Consider the following 13,198-nt stretch of genomic DNA (forward strand, 5'->3'; position numbering starts at 1 on the left):
TTCCACCTTTCCCCCTGCTATTTGCGATGCAGTAATGGGGCCAGATGCCATGATCTTAGTTTCTTTATTTATTTTTGGTCTTAAGCCAGCTCTTTACTCTCCTCCTTCATACTCATCAAGAGGCTCTTTAGTTCCTCTTCACTTTCTGCCATTAGAGTGGTATCATCTGCATATCTGAGGTTGTTGATGTTTCTCCCACCTATCTTGCTTCCAGGTTTTAACTCATCTAGCCCAGCATTTCTCATGATGTGCCCAGAGTACAGGTTAAACAAACAGGGTGACAGCAGATAGCCCTGTCCGTACTCCTTTCTCAATCTTGAAGCAATCAGTTGTTTCAAACAGAGTTCTAGCTCTTGCTTCTTGACGCGCATATGGGTTTCTCAGGAGACAGGGAGATGGTCTTATATTCCCATCTCTCTAAGAGCTTTCCACAGTTTATCATGATCCACACAGTCAGAGGCTTTAGCATAGTCGATGTAACAGAGATAGATGCTTTTCTGAAATTTCCTTGCCTTATCTATAATCCAGCCAATGCTGGCAATTTGATCTCTAGTTCCTCTTCCTTTTCTAAACCCAGCTTGGACATCTGGAAGTTCTTGGTGCTCATAGTGCTGAAGCCTACAATGCAAGATTTTAAGCATGACCTTACTAACATGAGAGAGGAGTGCCAATGTCTGCAGTTTTTAGCACATTCTTTGGTACTAGCCTTCTTGGGAATTGGGATGAGGATTGACCTTTTCCAGTCCTGTGGCCACTAATGGGTCTTCCAAATTTACTGACATAAAGAATGCAAAACCTTGATGGCATCATTTTTTAGGGATTTAAATAGTTCTGCTGGAATTTCATTGCATCCATTAGCTTTATTAACATCAGTGCTTCTTAAGGATCACTTGCCTTCACACTCCAGAATGTCTGGCTCTGGATGACTAACCATCATAGTAATCCAGTTGAATAAGGTATTTTTTGTATAGATCTTCCATGTATTCTTTCCATCTCTTCTTGATCTCTTCAGCATCTATTAGGTCTCTACCATTTTTATCCTTTATTGTGCCCATCTTTGGGCAAAGTGCTCCCTTGATGCTTCCAATTATCCTGAAGAGATTGCTAGTCTTTCCCTTTTTGTTGTTTCTTCTATTATTAAGCATTGTTCATTGAAGATCTTCTTGTCTCTTCTAGCTATTTTTTGGAACTCTGCATTTAATTGGATGTACCTTTCCCTCTCCCCCTTGCTTTTCGCTTCTGTTCATTCTTCTGCTATTTGTACAACCTCCTCAGCTCACCATTTTCCCTTCTTGCTTTTCTTTTCCTTTGAGATGGTTTTGTTCACCGCCTCCTGTACTATATTATGGACCTCTGTCCATAGTTCTTCAGACACACTGTTAGCTAGATCTAGTTCCTTAAATCTATTCATTATCTCTATTGCAAAGTGTTACAAGATTTGATTTAAGTCATACCTGGCTGGCTTATTGTTTTTCCCAGTTTTCTTTAGTTTAAGTCTGAATTTTGTTATGAAAAGCATACCTTTACAGGTAAACAATTTTACCCACATCTTATACCAAGCATACTAGCCACACAGAGATATAATCAACTTCAAGCTCCTTATTTTACTTTAATTGATATGTTTTTCTAACTTCCAGCAAAGAAAGGAAAATAAAAGGTTTTGTGAACCTTCAACAGAAATTTAATATATCAAACATCATGTCATCTGAACGTGAGTTTTAAAGGAGGTTTCTGTTTTCCTTATACTGAATATTACCTAATTTTTATGAGTATCTTTTCGATTTTGCCAATTAATTTATGTAAATTTAACAACTTATGAACAAGTATAAAAGGATCAATCTTGGCTTCTCCTCACTTTACAGATAAGAAATATGGAGAAAACATTTAGCGTATTTTAGAAAACACTAAATTATAAATCTACTTCCTTACTCATGATGAAAAGTAAGCTAGCTGCTAAGGCCAGAATATAAGGTTTACTTTGGAAACTTCCACTAATGTCTTTTTATCTGAAAACCCAATTCATGAGTCATGCTAGTATTCCTTTGAGGCAGAATGAAAATGTTTATTATAGCTATAAGTGGTTCAGGCCAAAATGACATGTATACCACAAAATAAATTGAAGGGATCCTAATAAAAATCTCTGTGTAACAGATCTTAAAAGTGCAAATACTTCCTATTTTGAATATTACCCAGAAGATAGTCCCTTGCTGCTACTGTCACTAATCCAAAAAAATTAGTCTTAAATTAGCTAACTCATTTCTCTTTATATCTGTTTTATTCTTTAGTTCCTCAAAGAAAGAAATATACCTATGCATACATTCTTCCTGATTTTTAAAAATTCTGTATCAAACAACATCTAATTTTGTGCTTCAAAAAGACCTAGCATTTTTGCTTCTTATATGTAAAAACACTAAATATCTAATTATCAAATTGAGATGTTTCAGTATTGATATATTTAGTTGCTCTTTCCTGAATGTTCACATTGAATATTTCTATATCTCATAATATTGTACTTAAAGCTTGCTCTCAACCCTCATTTTGCTTTGAATTCCAGGCACAAGTTAGGGTTTCCACAAGAACATTTTAAGTTCCTTAAACAGGCACTGTGACCTATTTGACTTTGTGTCAATAGACTGGCACATAATAGATGGCTGGTAAGTGGTTTTTTGACTTAAGGAATGACACTGCTATGGTAATAATAGAATAATTGCCTGTAGCTACAAAACGCCCTCTTAATTCTTTGAGTTTAGAGATGGGGTGTGCAGAGTGTATCTTCTTACACATCTACAGACTTGTTCAGAAATGCCTTTGGCATGACTTTTAAACTCAGAGGCACCTAGAATGGTTCATATTTTAAATAAAATATATTCTGTTTCAATCAGGATCCAGGCAGGAGACAAACAGTGCACTCAAATGAGATGACTGGAGAGAGTTTAAGGAAGATAACATTTAGAAAGGCTTGGGCAGAGGTAAGAGAATGAAACAAGGTTTTGTGGCTGAGGCTGGGGAGAGGGCAGGTATCACCTCTGAGCCTCAGCAGGCAAAAGAAGGAGCAGTGGCAGAAACCTGAGGAAGCTTCCCAGGAAAGAACATGTATGATCTGAGTCCACAATGGGAGAGTCAGAGAGCCTGGTGAATAAACACCTACCTTCCCACTCCCCTACTTCTGGGTCTCTTGTTGGGACCTTTACAGGCCAGACCTAGCTGGAAGCCAGAGGACATGCAGTCTATAGATGGTGACAAAATACACTGGAAAGGGGGGAACAAAAGCAACTATTAAGGGACAGATTGTCAATCCATAGTAGAGTTTCTTTCTTTCTTTCTTTCTTTTTTTTTTTTTTTGATGTATAGCCTAAACAAAAGGATATCAAGGAAAACTTTTTATACTTCTCTAGAGGATATTTTTTTTAGTGAACATAGTAAAGGTCTAGAATTTAAGCTAGGGACAACTTAGGTATTTTCTAGGCCAGAATATATAAAATTAATATTTTTGAGAATTGATCCATTCAATATGTATGTAGAGTGTGTTTGGCCTTGAAGTACAAAATGAAGCAGGGAAAAGGTTAACAGAGCTTTGCCAAGAGAATGTGCTGGTCATAGCAAACACTGTCTTCCAACAACAAGAGACAACTATACACATGGACATCACCAGATGGTTAATACTGAACTCAGATCGATTATATTCTTTTTAGCCAAAGATGGATAAGCTCTATACAGTCAGCAAAAACAAGATCAGGACCCGACTGTGGCTCTAATCATGAACTCCTTATGGCAAAATTCAGACTTAAATTGAAGAAAGTAGGGAAAACCACTAGACCATTCAGGTATGACCTAAATCAGATCCCTTATGATTATACAGTGGAACTGACAAATATTCAATGGATTCCACCTGACAGAGTGCCTGTAAAACCATGAATGGAAGTTCATACCATTGTACAGGAGGTGATGATTAAAACCATGTCAAAGAAAAAGAAATGCAAAAAAGTCAAAATGGTTGTCTGAGGAGGCCTTACAAATAGCTGTGAAAAGAAGAGAAGCCAAAGGCAAGAGAAAAAGAAAGATATATCCATCTGAATGCAGAGTTCCAGAGTATAGCAAGGAGAGAGAGACAAGAAAGCCTTTCTAAGTGAACAATGCAAAAAAAAAAAAGAGGAAAACAATAGTATGGGAAAGACTACTTTCTCTTTAAGAAAATTAGAGATACCAAAGGAACATTTTATGCAAAGATGGGCAAAATAAAGGACAGAAACAGCATGGACCAAACAAGCAGAAAATATTAAGAAGAGGTAGCAGGAATACAAAGAACTACACAAAGAAGATCTTAATACCCAGATAACCACGATGGTGTGATCACTCACCTAGAGTCAGATATCAAGGAGTGCAAATTCAAGTGGGCCCTAGGAAGCATCACTACAGACAAACTAGTGGAGATGATGGAATTCCAGCTGAGCTATTTCAAATCCTAATAGATGATGCTGTGAAAGTGCTGCACTCAATGCCAGTGAATTTGGAAAACTCAGCAGTGCTCATAGGACTGAAAAAGGTCAGTTTTCATTCCAATCCCAAAAAAAGGCAATGCCAAAGTATGTTCAAAATATGGCACAATGGCACTCATTTCACATGCTAGCAAGGTAATGCTTAAAATTCTTCAAGTTAGGCTTCAACAGTATTTGAACCAAGAACTTCCAGATGTGCAAACTGGATTTAGAAAAGGCAGAGGAAACAGAGATCAAATTGTGAACATCTGTTGGATCATATAAAAAGCTAGAGAATCCAGAAAAACATCTGCTTTATTGACTATTCCAAAGCCTTTGACTGTGTGGATCACAACAAACTGTGGAAAATTCTTAAGGAGATGGGAATACCCAACCACCTTACTTGCCTACTGAGAAACCTACATGCAGGTCAAAAAGCAACAGTTAGAAAGGGCATGGAACTATGGACTGGTTCCAAATTGGGAAAAGACTACAACAAGGCTGTATATTGTCACCCTGCTTATTTAATTTATATGCAGAGTACATCATGTGAAATGCTAGATTAAATGAAGCACAAGCTGTAATCAAGATTGTGGGCAGAGATACCAGTAACCTCAGATATGAGATGACACAAGAAGAATTAAAGAGCCTCTTGATGAAGGTGAAAGAGAGTGAAATAGCTGGCTTAAAACTCAATGTTCAAAAAATGAAGATCAGGACATCCTGTCCCATTACTTCGTGGCAAATAGATGGGGAAGCAATGGAAACAGTGACAGACTATTTTCTGGGGCTCCAAAATCACTGAAGATTGTGACTGCAGTCATGAAATTAAAAGGTACTTGCTCCTTAGAAGAAAAGGAGTGACAAACCAGCAGTGTATTGAAAAACAGAGCCATCACTTTGCCTACAAAGACCTGTATTGTCAAAGCTATTGTTTTTCCGATAGTCATGTATGGACATGAAAGCTAGACAATACAAAAGGCTGAGCACTAAAGAATTGATGCCTTTAAACTGTGATGCTGGAGAAGACTCTTGAGAGTCCCTTTGACTGTAAGGAGATCAAGCCAGTCAATCCTAAAGGAAATCAGTCCTGAATATTCATTGGAAGGACTGATGCTGAAGCTGAAACTCCAATACTTTGCCCACATAATGCAAGACCTGACTCATTGGAAAAGACCCTGATGCGGGGAAAGACTGAAGACAGAAGGAGTAAGGGACAATAGAGACTGAAATAGTTGGATGGCATTACCAACTCAATGGACATGGGTTTGAGCATGCTCCAGGAGTTGGTGAAGGATAGGGAAGGCTGGCATGCTGCAGTCCATGGGGTTGCAAAGAGTCGGATACCACTGAGTGACTGAACAACAGCATCAAGAGTGTGTTACCTAGGTGCTGTGCTGGTGGTGAAAAGACAGACAAGACAGAGAGGCCCCTGCTCCACAGAGTTCACTTTTTAGAGACTGTGGACAATAATAATTAGAAAGATAAACAGGGAAACTAGAAACATCACAAAGCAAATAAACAAGGAAATAAGATGAATAATTGAGCCACTTTAGTAAACCACAGGGAAACCTCTCAGAGAACCTGAAGGAAAAGCAGAACCAAGTGCAGTGTTTTCCAGCCCTGGGTTTCTATAAACAATCAACCACTTGTGAATATTAGTGGATCCAAAATGACATTATCTTTGTTTACAAATGATTGCAACTGGTCAGAGCACATCACACATATTAAATAGGAAACTGTTGTTTTGTGAAACTGCTTTTAGTTACATAGTGCATGTCTGTGTGTGGGCTGCGTCTTTAATTAAATACTCTCCCTTTGTGGATTACAAGCTAATGCTGCAGAGCCTAATGTGACCCAGTCTGTCACCAGCCTCCACCCTCCAGTGCCCTTCTATTGTTCTCTTTGGAACATGTGGTTGATTAGTAGCCAACCCCTCTTTTTCAGTAACTTCTTTTCTGAACATTCTTTCTTTTTTTTTGTCCTAAATGAAACTGGCCATTTGTTACTGATGCTGCACTCCAGGCAGAACTCAAGAGTGGAGAGTTTATTTGCTTGTGTTTTCCTTCCACTTACCTGAGGGCTCAGAGAGGAGGAAAGTGTGCATCTTATTTGCCTCCTCCATGCTGCTTCCAAGTTGCCTCCATCCTTCCCTTTCAAATGCACAGATTCTTTGAAGTTTATGCCAAGAAATTTTATCAACTGCACCCTCCTCAGAGTATCACCAGCCAGTCTCCAATCACTCCCCTTTCATTCAGGTTGACTGGAGTCTTTGCTCCCTTTCTTCTTCACCACATTTACTCTGGGGTAGTTCTTGCTGATTCAGTATTTACTTAGATAATCTGTCTAATCCCTTGGCTTCTTAATTGTTTGGCCTCACTTGCATTTTTTTTTTCTTTAACTTTATCTCATTTATCAAGACCCACAGTTTTAACTTGACATTTATAACTTTCAAAAGCTCAAACTCTGCCAGAATTTATATTTCAATCCCTAGACTTCTACCTATTTAACTTACTTATTCCAGTTCTCCTACTCCAGTGACTCTTTGTCCTTCTTGAGACTTTTAATTCTTTACTTCTTTTTCTTATGTCAACCATATCCCTCTAATTCTCATTGCTATGGTTACACAGCTTAGATTTCACGGCCAATAATCAAAATTACTTAATTGAAAAAACCCATAACTATCATGCATCTCTCTCCTTCATTCAATTCATGTGTGGAAAAGCTCCACCTCTGGCAAATCCCAGCTATTCCTCTATGAATACTTGAACAAATAAATATTACTGGAAAAAAACACAACTGACCTCACCTTATATTCATGACCATAGATCTCAAGGGGGTGAGAGAGTCATTTGCTAGGCAGGTTGATAAGGAGTCTAGGGGTCCCCAAGGAGAGAGGGGTCTGAAATTCTCAAGGAAGAAGAAAGGACAAACTTTTTTTCTTTCTCCACATTCCTTAGGATTATATAACAATAATGTATCCTGCCTAAGGACAGTCTTTGGATTCAACCTTCTGTTATCTTAAAATGTTAATTATGGGAGTAGACCTGGTCTTTACAAGGATGTATCTTGACTGAGGACAGTGTTATCTTAAAATGTAAATTACGGGAGTAGGTCTGATGAGGTCTTTACAACCTCCAGATATTCTTTGGATTATATAACTTCATTGTTAACACTAGCAAGCGGGTACTCTTTCTGCCCCCTTCTGATGCCTATGTCAGAAGCTTTCTCTATCTCCTTTATACTTTAATAAAACTTTATTACACAAAAGCTCCGAGTGATCAAGCCTCGTCTCTGGCCCCGGATTGAATTCTTCTCCTCCGGGGGCCAAGAATCCCGGTGTATTCGCATGATTCAACAACAACCTTTCAGGAGGACTCAACTTTGATCAGGAATCATACATTCTACCCTGGTATGTTTGTTCTCCTATTCTCTAAAATAATTATTTCATACTACCTTCTTTTCCTAAAGCTCCAACACTCCACCTTCTTTCTTACTCTTAGCTAATGCCCTCAAGATGAAAACAGGATAAGGCAGGAACACCTACACCTTCATAGCCCCAAATCTATCATTTTCATCATTTTCCTACCATAGCATGCTGTGCTTATTTCCCCACCACAATTGTTGAGGTACCTCTACTCAACAAAGGTCTCTTCACTCACTCCCTTGTCTCATTCCCTACCAGTGTCTTAAGATCCTCACTCCTGCAACTATCTCCCCTCCCTTACGCATCATCTGTTTCACTGTCTTTACTGTTCAATGGATTCATTCTCATCAATACAGTCATATTGTGGGAATTTACTCCTTAAGTTCTTCCTACCTATTTCTGGTCTCTTTAACAACAGAATTTTGAAGAGTTGTGTCAATTCAATTCCTCCAGTAAATCATTTCCTGTTCTCTCCTCAAATTGCTCCCATAGGGCATCTGTCTTCATCACTGTCCTGACACTGATACTGTTAATAAATTAGTCTTCAACATTTCAAAACTTAGTTTTATGCATGTTCTCATCTTACTCAACTTCTCATCTTAATCAACTTCTCATCTTACTCAACTTCCCTGACTATTCAACATAGAGAAATACTCCCTCTTTCTTGAAACCCTTTCTTCTCTTGGCTTCTGAAATATCACACTCTAGTGTTTTCATTCTAGAACACTGGTAACCTTTCTCAGTTTTCTTTGAAGACTTTTCTCTTTGTCTTAATCTATAACTGTCTGGGCTTTTGCTTCTATCTATACTTTTTTTTTTTTTTTTAAGGTGATATCTTCCAGCTCAGGGCTTTAAATACTACATATATGATCAGATTCAGTTTTCTAATTGCTCATTTGACCTATCCACCTGGATGTCTCATCAGATCAGATCAGTCGCTCAGTTGTGTCTGACTCTTTGCAACCCCATGAATCGCAGCACGCCAGGCCTCCCTGTCCATCACCAACTCACGGAGTTCACTCAGACTCACGTCCATCGAATCAGTGATGCCATCCAGCCATCTCATCCTCTGTCATCCCCTTCTCCTCTTGCCCCTAATCCCTCCCAGCATCAGAGTCTTTTCCAATGAATCAACTCTTCCCATGAGGTGGCCAAAGTACTGGAGTTTCAGCTTTAGCATCATTCCTTCCAAAGAAATCCCAGGGCTGATATCCTTTAGAATGGACTGGTTGGATCTCCTTGCAGTCCATGGGACTCTCAAGAGTCTTCTCCAACACCACAGTTCAAAAGCAGCAATTCTTCAGCGCTCAGCCTTCTTCACAGTCCAACTCTCACATCCATACATGACCACTGGAAAAACCATAGCCTTGACTAGATGGACCTTTGTTGGCAAAGTAATGTCTCTGCTTTTGAAAATGCTATCTAGGTTGGTCACAACTTTCCTTCCAAGGAGTAAGCGTCTTCTAATTTCATGGCTGCAGTCACCATCTGCAGTGATTTTGGAGACCAGAAAAATAAAGTCTGACACTGTTTCCACTGTTTCCCCATCTATTTCCCATGAAGTGATGGGACCGGATGCCATGATCTTCGTTTTCTGAATGTTGAGCTTTAAGCCAACGTTTTCACTCTCCTCTTTCACTTTCATCAAGAGGCTTTTTAGTTCCTCTTCACTTTCTGCCATAAGGGTGGTGTTATCTGCATATCTGAGGTTATTGATTTTTCTCCTGGCAATCTTGATTCCAGCTTGTGTTTCTCCCAGTCCAGCATTTCTCATGATGTACTCTGCATATAAGTTAAATAAACAGGGTGACGATATACAGCCTTGATGAACTCTTTTTCCTATTTGGAAACAGTTTGTTGTTCCATGTCCAGTTCTAACTGTTGCTTTCTGACCTGCATACAAATTTCTCAAGAGGCATATCAGGTGGTCTGGTATTCCCATTTCTTTCAGAATTTCCCACAGTTTATTGTGATCCACACAGTCAAAGGCTTTGGCATAGTCAATAAAGCAGAAATAGATGTTTTTCTGGAACTCTCTTGCTTTTTCCATGATCCAGTGGATGTTGGCAATTTTATCTCTGGTTCCTCTGTCTTTTCTAAAACCAGCTTGAACATCAGGAATTTCACGGTTCACATATTGCTGAAGCCTGGCTTGGAGAATTTTGAGCATTACTTTACTAGCGTGTGAGATGAGTGCAATTGTGCAGTAGTTTGAGCATTCTTTGGCATTGCCTTTCTTTGGGATTGAAAGGAAAACTGAGCTTTTCCAGTCCTGTGGCCACTGCTGAGTTTCCCAAATTTGCTGGCATATTGAGTGCAGCACTTTCACAGCATCATCTTTCAGGATTTGGAATAGCTCCACTGGAATTCTATCACCTCCACTAGCTTTGTTTGTAGTGATGCTTTCTAAGGCCCACTTGACTTCACATTCCGGGATGTCTGGCTCTAGGTCAGTCATCACACCATCGTGATTATCTGGGTCGTGAAGCTCTTTTTTGTACAGTTCTTCTGTGTATTCTTGCCACCTCTTCTTAATATCTTCTGCTTCTGTTAGGTCCATACCATTTCTGTCCTTTATCTTTGCATGAAATGTTCCTTTGGTATCTGTGATTTTCTTGAAGAGATCTCTAGTCTTTCCCATTCTGTTGTTTTCCTCTATTTCTTTGCATTGATTGCTGAGGAAGGCTTTCTTATCTCTTCTTGCTATTCTTTGGAACACTGCATTCAGATGCTTATATCTTTCCTTTTTTCCTTTGCTTTTCACTTCTCTTCTTTTCACAGCTATTTGTAAGGCCTCCCCAGACAGCCATTTTGCTTTTTTGTATTTCTTTTCCATGGGGATGGTCTTGATCCCTGTCTCCTGTACAATGTCACGAACCTCATTCCATAGCTCATCAGATCTAGGCCCTTAAATCTATTTCTAACTTCCACTGTATAATCATAAGGGATTTGATTTAAGTCATACCTGAATGGTCTAATGGTTTTCCCTACTTTCTTCAATTTAAGTCTGAATTTGGTAATAAGGAGTTCATGGTCTGAGCCACAGTCAGCTCCTGGTCTTGTTTTTGCTGACTGTATAGAGCTTCTCCATCTTTGGCTACAAAGAATATAATCAATCTGATTTCGGTGTTGACCATCTGGTGATGTCCATGTATAGAGTCTTCTCTTGTGTTGTTGGAAGAGGGTGTTTGTTATGACCAGTGCACTTTCTTGGCAAAACTCTATTAGTCTTTGCCCTGCTTCATTCCGTATTCCAAGGCCAAATTCGCCTATTACTCCAGGTGTTTCTTGACTTCCTACTTTTGCATTCCAGTCCCCTATAATGAAAAGGACCTCCTTTTTGGGTGTTAGTTCTAAAAGGTCTTGTAGGTCTTCATGGAACCGTTCAACTTCAGCTTCTTCAGCCTTACTGGTTGGGGCATAGACTTGGATTACTGTGATACTGAATGGTTTGCCCCGGAAACGAACAGAGATCATTCTGTCTTTTTTGAGATTGCATCCAGGTACTGCATTTCAGACTCTTTTGTTGACCATGATGGCTATTCCATTTCTTCTGAGGGATTCCTGCCCGCAGTAGTAGATATAATGGTCTTCTGCGTTAAATTCACCCACTCCAGTCCATTTCAGTTCGCTGATTCCTAGAATGTCGACATTCAATCTTGCCATCTCTTGTTTGACCACTTCCAATTTGCCTTGATTCATGGACCTGACATTCCAAGTTCCTATGCAATATTGCTCTTTACAGCATCGGACCTTGCTTCTATCACCAGTCACATCCACAGCTGGGTATTGTTTTTGCTTTGGCTCCATCCCTTCATTCTTTTTGGAGTTATTTCTCCACTGGTCTCCAGTAGCATATTGGGCACCTACTGATCTGGGGAATTTCTCTTTCAGTATCCTATCATTTTGCCTTTTCATACTGTTCATGGGGTTCTCAAGGCAAAAAAAAACTGAAGTGGTTTGCCATTCCCTTCTCCAGTGGACCACATTCTGTCAGATCTTTCCACCATCACCTGCCCATCTTAGGTTGCCCCATGGGCATGGCTTAGTTTCATTGAGTTAGACAAGGCTGTGGTCCTAGTGTGATTAGATTGACTAGTTTTCTGTGAGTATGGTTTCAATGTGTTTGCCTTCTGATGCCCTCTTGCAACACCTACTGTCTTACTTGGGTTTCTGTTACCTTGGGCGTCGGGTATCTCTTCACGGCTGCTCCAGCAAAGTGCAGCCATTGCTCCTTACCTTGGACGAGGGGTATCTCCTCACCGCTGCCCTTCCTGACCTTCAACGTGGGATAGCTCCTCTAGGCCCTCCTGCATCTGCTCAGCCATGGCTCCTTGGACATGGGGTTGGTCCTCCCGGCCACCGCCCCTGGCCTCGGATGTCTCATAGGCATCTCAAATTTGGAGTAGTCAAAACAGAACTCTTAATTCACCCCCACTAAACTCCAGATCTGTTTTTTTTCACAGTCATATGCATTTCAGAAAATTTGCATCTTCAATTACTTAAATATTTAATCCAAAAGCCAAGGAATTATTCTTGCTTAATCTTTTTTCTTCATCTTTTATCTCTAATCTATTACCAAGCTTTTTTTTTTTTCCCCTATCCCTTCTTTCTTACATCTACATTAGTAATAGTCTGGTGAGAAGAGTTTTCATTTTCTTTAACTTGGGCTATTTTAGGTTATCTGTGACCTGATTTCCTTGCTTCCCTCTTTCCTTACTAGAATCCACTTTCCAAGTTAAAGCAATATTTATTAGAACTTAAGTCAGCATATTATTGGCCTACTTACTATGCTTTAATGGTTTATGATTGAATTTAAAATAGAATTCCAAATCCTTAACCTGGCACAAAGATCCTATCTCATCTGGTCCCTGTTTCTTCTCTATCTCACTCTTAATCTTCTTGACTTCAGTCTCTAAGCTCCAATCACTCTGACCTTCTTTCTGTGCCTTTATGTGCTAAATTTACTCCCTCCTGTATTCTCAGCTTCAGAAGTTCCTCCCCACAGTTTCATGAGTTTTTCTTGTCACTAAATCTTAGTTTAGATGAAACTTCATTATAGACATCTTCTCTGAACCCCTAATCCAAATTAATCCCCAATACATTTTTTTCCACATTCCCTTGATTTACTGCACTGAAGTCTTAATCACTGTCTGATGTCTTCTTGTTTCTCGATTATTTTTGCATTAGGCTTTGGTTTCATGATAGCAGGACCTGCATTTTATTCTTTACGCTCTTGCTCTCTGAATTTCACAATGCTTCCCATATCATAATTATGTAATACATTTTGTTGTAT

This window comes from Bos taurus, chromosome 5 (assembly GCF_002263795.3).
Source record: "Bos taurus isolate L1 Dominette 01449 registration number 42190680 breed Hereford chromosome 5, ARS-UCD2.0, whole genome shotgun sequence".
NCBI lineage: Eukaryota > Metazoa > Chordata > Mammalia > Artiodactyla > Bovidae > Bos > Bos taurus.